The sequence below is a fragment of the Oncorhynchus gorbuscha genome, unplaced genomic scaffold, assembly GCF_021184085.1.
Source record: "Oncorhynchus gorbuscha isolate QuinsamMale2020 ecotype Even-year unplaced genomic scaffold, OgorEven_v1.0 Un_scaffold_5113, whole genome shotgun sequence".
Taxonomy (NCBI): Eukaryota; Metazoa; Chordata; class Actinopteri; order Salmoniformes; family Salmonidae; genus Oncorhynchus; species Oncorhynchus gorbuscha.
This window is the reverse complement of record NW_025748990.1, coordinates 6,217-13,883: the sequence shown is the minus strand read 5'-3', so window position 1 is coordinate 13,883 and position 7,667 is coordinate 6,217. Positions and strand designations below refer to the sequence as shown.

The window sequence follows — 7,667 nt, the reverse complement described above, 5'->3', positions numbered from 1 at the left end:
TACAGCACCAATGTATATGCAGTAAAACAGTTGAAAAGAGAAACTGACCAGTTACAAAATAAATAAATACAAATCTAGAAAGTTGGGATGAAGGTCTTCTAATAGAAAATAATTGTTTTTACCTACAGAGACAGATGTCAAAGCAGGCCTGGTGTGCAGGAACACTCTCTAAATGCTGTGGTGTATGAGAACACTCTCTCTAAATGCTGTGGTGTATGGGAACACTCTCCTAAATGCTGTGGTGTATGGGAACACTCTCTAAATGCTGTAGTGTGCAGGAACACTCTCCTAAATGCTGTAGTGTACAGGAACTCTCTCCTAAATGCTGTGGTGTGCAGGAACACTCTCCTAAATGCTGTGGTGTACAGGAACACTCTCCTAAATGCTGTGGTGTATGGAACACTCTCCTAAATGCTGTGGTGTACAGAAACTCTCTCTAAATGCTGTGGTGTACAGGAACACTCTCTAAATGCTGTGGTGTACAGAGAACTCTCTAAATGCTGTGGTGTACAGGAACACTCTCCCTAAATGCTGTGGTGTACAGGAACACTCTCTAAATGCTGTAATTGTACAGAAACTCTCTCCTAAATGCTGTGGTGTACAGGAACCTCTCTAAATGCTGTAATTGTATGGGAACCTCTCCTAAATGCTGTAGTGTATAGAACACTCTCCTAAATGCTGTGGTGTATAGGAACACTCTCCTAAATGCTGTGGTGTATGGGAACACTCTCCTAAATGCTGTGTGGTGTGCAGGAACACTCTAAATGCTGTGGTGTGCAGGAACACTCTCTAAATGCTGTGGTGTATGGGAACACTCAAACTCTGTGGTGTATGGGAACATATATTCCTGACAGTTCACCTCACCCTACTCTCTCTAAATGACCCTACACACCTGTCAACTAGCAGGCTCTGTGACTCTAGTACCTCACCCTACTCTCTCCTAAATGGACCCTACACCCTGTCAACCAGCAGGCTCTGTGACTCTAGTACCTCACCCTACTCTTCCTAAATGGACCTACCACACCCTGTCAACTAGCAGGCTCTGTGACTCTAGTACCTCACCCTACTCTCTCCTAAATGGACCCTACCACACCCTGTCAACTAGCAGCTCTGTGACTCTAGTACTCCACCCTACTCTTCCTAAATGGACCCTACCACACCCTGGGTCAACTAGCAGGCTCTGTGACTCTAGTACCTCACCCTACTCTCTCCTAAATGGACCCTACCACCCTGTCAACTAGCAGGCTCTGGCAGACTCTAGTACCTCACCCTACTCTCTCCCTAAATGGACCCTACCACACCCTGTCAACTAGCAGGCTCTGTGACTCTGTACCTCACCCTACTCTTCCTAAATGGACCCTACCACACCTGTCAACCAGCAGGCTCTATGACTCTAGTACCTCACCCTACTCTCTCCTAAATGGACCCTACCACACCCTGTCAACTAGCAGGCTCTGTGACTCTCTAGTACCTCACACCTACTCTCTCCTAAATGGACCCTACCACACACCTCAACTAGCAGGCTCTGTGACTCTAGTACCTCACCCTACTCTCTCCCTAAATGGACCTCTACTACACCCTGTCAACTAGCAGGCTCTGTGACTCTAGTACCTCACCCTACTCTCCTAAATGGACCCCTACCACCCTGTCAACTAGCAGGCTCTGTGACTCTAGTACCTCACCCTACTCTCTCCTAAATGGACCCTACCACACCCTGTCAACTAGCAGGCTCTGTGACTCTAGTACCTCACCCTACTCTCTCACTAAATGGACCCTACCACACCCTGTCAACCAGCAGGCTCTGTGACTCTAGTACCTCACCCTACTCTCTCCTAAATGGACCCTACCACACCCTGTCAACTAGCAGGCTCTGTGACTCTAGTACCTCACCCTACTCTCTCCTAAATGGACCTACCACACCCTGTCAACTAGCAGGCTCTGTGAATCTAGTACCTCACCCTACTCTCTCCTAAATGGACCCTACCACACCCTGTCAACTAGCAGGCTCTGTGACTCTAGTACCTCACCCCTACTCTCTAAAACAGGGATAGCACTTGTAGACAGGTCTGTGTGAAATCCATCAGACTCATGTGTTCTCATCACAGGTTAAGTCAGGGTGTTGGGCTCTAAGTCAGACTCATGTGTTCTCATCACAGGTTAAGTCAGGGTGTTGGGCTCTGGGAGTCAGACTCATGTGTTCTCATCACAGGAGTTAAGTCAGGGTGTTGGCTCAAGTCAGACTCATGTTCTGTCACAGGTTAGGTCAGGTGTTGGGACTCTGGGAGTCAGACTCATGTGTTCTCATCACAGGTTAGAAGTCAGGGTGTTGGGCTCTGGGAGTCAGACTCATGTGTTCTCATCACAGGTTAAGTCAGGGTGTTGGGCTCTGGGAGTCAGACTCATGTGTTCTCATCACAGGTTAAGTCAGGGTGTTGGGCTCTGGGAGTCAGACTCGTGTGTTCTCATCATGAGTTAAGTCAGGGTGTTGGGCTCTGAGGAGATCAGACTCATGTTCTCATCACAGGTTAAGTCAGGGTGTTGGGCTCTGAGGTGAACTCATGTTCTCTCATCACAGGTTCGTCAGGGTGTTGGGCTCTGGGAGTCAGACTCATGTGTTCTCATCACAGGTTAAGTCAGGGTGTTGGGCTCTGGGAGTCAGACTCATGTGTTCTCATCACAGGTTAAGTCAGGGTGTTGGGCTCTGGGAGTCAGACTCATGTGTTCTCTCACAGGTTAAGTCAGGGTGTTGGGCTCTGGGAGTCAGACTCATGTGTTCTCATCACAGGTTAGGTCAGGTGTTGGGCTCTGGGGATGCTCATGTGTTCTCATCACAGTTGGGTGAGGGTGTTGGGCTCATTGTAGCCAGTAGTATATAAAGTAGATACACATGCTTGTAGGGCCTAGACTGTGCTGATACTGGTACAGTAAACTGACGTGTGTGTGTGTGTGTGTGTGTGTGTGTGTGTGTGTGTGTGTGTGTGTGTGTGTGTGTGTGTGTGTGTGTGTGTGTGTGTGTGTGTGTGTGTGTGTGTGTGTGTGTGTGTGTGTGTGTTGTGTGTGTGTGTGTGTGTGTGTGTGTGTGTGTGTGTGTGTGTGTGCGTGTGTTATAAAAGCAACAGTGGAGGTGTGTGGTGTTGTGTCACACTCCACTACGTGATGCATACAGTGAAGTCTCTGATTGGTCCCTCATCAGTCATGTGCCTGCTAGGCCCTCTCATTGGCCCAGGGACCAGGAAGCAGGGAAATGATACATTTGCGAAGGGCAACTTATATGTTGATGCTCATCTCCCTCTCTTCCACCGGGCGGAGTCTCACTCTTCAAACTCCATCTCGAGAGCTCTCCTCTACCTATCCTCTCTCCCCCTCTCCTCTCCTATCCTCTCTCCCCCTCTCCTCTACCACATCTCTCTCCCCTCTCCTCTATCTATCCCCTCTCTCCCCCTCTCCTCTACCTATCCTCTCTCCCCCTCTCCCCCTACCCATCCTCTCTCCCCCTCTCCTCTATCTATCCTCTCTCCCCCTCTCCTCTACCTATCCTCTCTCCCCCTCTCCTCTACCTATCATCTCTCCCCCTCTCCCCTCTACCTATCCTCTCTCCCCCTCTCCTCTACCCATCCTCTCTCCCCCTCTCCCTTTACCCATCCTCTCTCCCCCTCTCCTCTGCACCCATCCTCTCTCCCCCTCTCCCTCTATCTATCCTCTCTCCCCCTCTCCTCTACCTATCCTCTCTCCCCCTCTCTCTACCTATCCTCTCTCCCCCTCTCCTCTCCACCCATCCTCTCCCCCTCTCCTCTACCCATCCTCTCTCCCCCTCTCCTCTACCCATCCTCTCTCCCCTCTCCTCTATCTATCCTCTCTCCCCCTCTCCTCTATATATCCTCTCTCCCCCTCTCCTCTATCTATCCTCTCTCCCCTCTCCTCTACCTATCCTCTCCCTCTCCTCCACCCATCCTCTCTCCCCCTCTCCACTCTATCCCATCCTCTCTCCCCCCTCTCCTCTATCTATCCTCTCCCCCTCTCCTCTACCCATCCTCTCTCCCCCTCTCCTCTACCCATCCTCTCTCCCCCTCTCCTCTACCCATCCTCTCTCCCCCTCTCCTCTACCCATCCTCTCTCCCCCTCTCCTCTATCTATCCTCTCTCTCTCCTCTATCTATCCTCTCTCCCCCTCTCCTCTACCCATCCTCTCCCCCTCTCCTCTACCCATCCTCTCTCCCCCTCTCCTCTTATCTATCCTCTCTCCCCTCTCCTCCTATTCATTTTCTCCCCTCCCTCCATCTATCCTCTCTCCCCTCCTCCTACCTATCCTCTCTCCCCCTCTCCTCTACCATCCCTCTCTCCCCCTCTCCTCTACCCATCCTCTCTCCCCTCTCCTCTATCTATCCTCTCTCCCCTCTCACTCTATCTATCCTCTCTCTTCCTCTACCTATCCCTCTCCCCCTCTCCTCTACCCTATCCCTCCCCCTCTCTTCATCCTATCCTCTCACCCCTCTCTTCATCCTATCCCCTCCCCCTCTCCTCTACCTATCCTCTCTCCCCGTCTCCCTCTACCTATCCTCTCTCCTCTACCCATCCTCTCTCTCCCTCTCTCCTCTACCTATCCTCTCCCTCTCTCTCTACCATCCTCTCTCCCCCCTCTCCTCCTCACCTATCCTCCTCTCCCCCTCTCCTCCTGCACCTATCCTCTCCCTCTACCCATCCTCTCTCGCCCTCCCTACCTATCCTCTCTCCCCTCTCCTCTACCTATCCTTCCTCTACCCATCCTCTCTCCTCCTTTCCCCTTACCTATCCTCTTTCCCCATCTCCTCTTCCCTATCATCTCTCCCCCTCTCTTCTCCTTCTCTCCCTCATCTCCTCTATCTATCCTCTCTCCCCTGTCCTTCTCTCCTCCTTCCTCATCCCCTCATCATCTCCCCTCCCTACAGGCGTGTCTCATCCTTCAGTTTGACAAAGTCACCCTGGCCACCTCGTCGGCCGCCCGCTGAGACAGGATACGCATCACCGCCACGCCCGTCTCGTCCTTCTGGATGGATTTCACCCAGTGGGTACCAGCACACGCATGACTTCCTGTCAGCATCCCTCAGCTGGACTACGGCCACGCCCACGACACGGTTGGCCCGGCCAAACAGTAGTCCTTCACCGTCACCTGCAGCTCATAGCAGTCTGGAACTCCTTACCCCAGGATACTGTTGGGAGGGTGAGGGTGAGAAAGGTAGGGAGTAGGGAGGGTGGGGAGGGAGGAGAGAGAGGAGGAAGGGTGGGAGAAGGAGGGGTGGGAGAGGGAGAGGAGAGGGAGGGGAGAGGGAGAGGGAGAGGGAGAGGGGAGAGGGAGAGATGGTATAGGTAGAATGGGTTTTGTAGATTGGTTTTATCCAAAAATTGAGAATGTATTGTTTGCTGTTTAGTAGGAAATCTGAGGAAGCTCTACAAAACTTTGAAATGAATATGAAGTGTGACCTAAAGATTTTGAGTGGGAACTCGGTGGTGTTAAGAGAACTCACAATTGGAAGGTCTCATTTACTTGGCTGTCCAGCTGTTGTTCTTTGACTTGGTGCAGTGAACTTCCTCTTTGGCCAGTGAGAGTGGACCAATCATATTGACCTCCACAAAGGGGACGGAACATCCTGAGGTCTGCCACTTCATATCTTTCACTGCTATCACTGGAGCAGAGAGAGAGAAGAGAAGGGGGCGGGGATGAATGAGAGAGAGAAGAAGAGAAGGGGCGAGGGGATAGAATGAGAGAGAAGAAGAGAAGGGGCGGGGATAGAATGAGAGAGAAGAAGAGAGAGAAGGGGGCGAAGAAGGATAAGGGCAATGAGAGAATGAGAGAGGAAAGGAGAGAGAAGGGGCGGGGATAGGAATGATATAGAGAAGAAGAGAAGGGATGGCTAATTATAGGATACAAGAATGAAGATACAAGAGAAGATACAAGCTAATTATAGGCAAGCTAATTATAGGATACAAGATAATTAGAAGATACAAGATAATTATAGAAGATACAGATAATTATAGAAGGGAAGATACAAGATAATTATAGAAGATACAAGCTAATTATAGAAGATACAAGATAATTATAGAAGATACAAGCTAATTATAGAAGATAGCTAATTACAAGCTAATTATAGAAGATAAAGATAATTATAGAAGATACAAGATAATTATAGAAGATACAAGATAATTACTAGATTACAAGATAATTATAGAAGATACAAGCTAATTATAGATAATTATATAAGATACAAGATAATTATAGAAGATACAAGCTAATTATAGAAGATACAAGATAATTATAGAAGATACAAGCTAATTATAGAAGATACAAGCTAATTATAGAAGATACAAGCTAATTATAGAAGATACAAAAGATTATAAACAAGATAATTATAGAAGATACAAGCTAATTATAGAAGATACAAGCTAATTATAATACAAGCTAATTATAGAAGATACAAGCTAATTATAGAAGATAATTATAGAAAGATACAAGCTAATTATAGAAGATACAAGATAATTATAGAAGATACAAGCTAATTATAGAAGATACAAGCTAATTATAGAAGATACAAGATAATTATAGAAGATACAAGCTAATTATAGAAGATACAAGATAATTATAGAAGATACAAGCTAATTATAGAAGATACAAGCTAATTATAGAAGATACAAATATTATAGCTAATTATAGAAGATACAAGCTAATTATAGAAGATACAAGCTAATTATAGAAGATACAAGCTAATTATAGAAGATACAAGATAATTATAGAAGATACAAGATAATTATAGAAGATACAAGATAATTATAGAAGATACAAGATAATTATAGAAGATACAAGCTAATTATAGAAGATAAGATAATTATAGAAGATACAAGCTAATTATAGAAGATACAAGATAATTATAGAAGATACAAGATAATTATAGAAGATACAAGCTAATTATAGAAGATACAAGATAATTATTAGAAGATACAAGATAATTATAGAAGATACAAGATAATTATAGAAGATACAAGATAATTATAGAAGATACAAGATAATTATAGAAGATACAAGATAATTATAGAAGATACAAGATAATTATAGAAGATACAAGCTAATTATAGAAGATACAAGATAATTATAGAAGATACAAGCTAATTATAGAAGATACAAGCTAATTATAGAAGATACAAGCTAATTATAGAAGATACAAGATAATTATAGAAATTATAGATACAAGATAATTATAGAAGATACAAGATAATTATAGAAGATACAAGCTAATTATAGAAGATACAAGCTAATTATAGAAGATACAAGATAATTATAGAAGATACAAGCTAATTATAGAAGATACAAGCTAATTATAGAAGATACAAGATAATTATAGAAGATACAAGATAATTATAGAAGATACAAGCTAATTATAGAAGATACAAGATAATTATAGAAGATACAAGATAATTATAGAAGATACAAGCTAATTATAGAAGATACAAGATAATTATAGAAGATACAAGCTAATTATAGAAGATACAAGCTAATTATAGAAGATACAAGATAATTATAGAAGATACAAGCTAATTATAGAAGATACAAGCTAATTATAGAAGATACAAGATAATTATAGAAGATACAAGCTAATTATAGAAGATACAAGCTAATTATAGAAGATACAAGATAATTAT

The 7,667-nt window shown here is 44.7% G+C and overlaps 1 long non-coding RNA gene across 1 annotated transcript; it reads right to left on the bottom strand.

Moving 5' to 3' along the window:
- Window positions 1-799: 799 nt before the first annotated feature.
- On the bottom strand, window positions 800-1,093 carry LOC124028957. The gene is made up of 3 exons (XR_006837692.1): window positions 1,016-1,093; window positions 925-951; window positions 800-859 (listed from the first exon to the last, which is right to left on the bottom strand). It is a non-coding gene; the product is annotated as an uncharacterized LOC124028957 (long non-coding RNA).
- Between the last annotated feature and the right edge of the window lie 6,574 nt (window positions 1,094-7,667).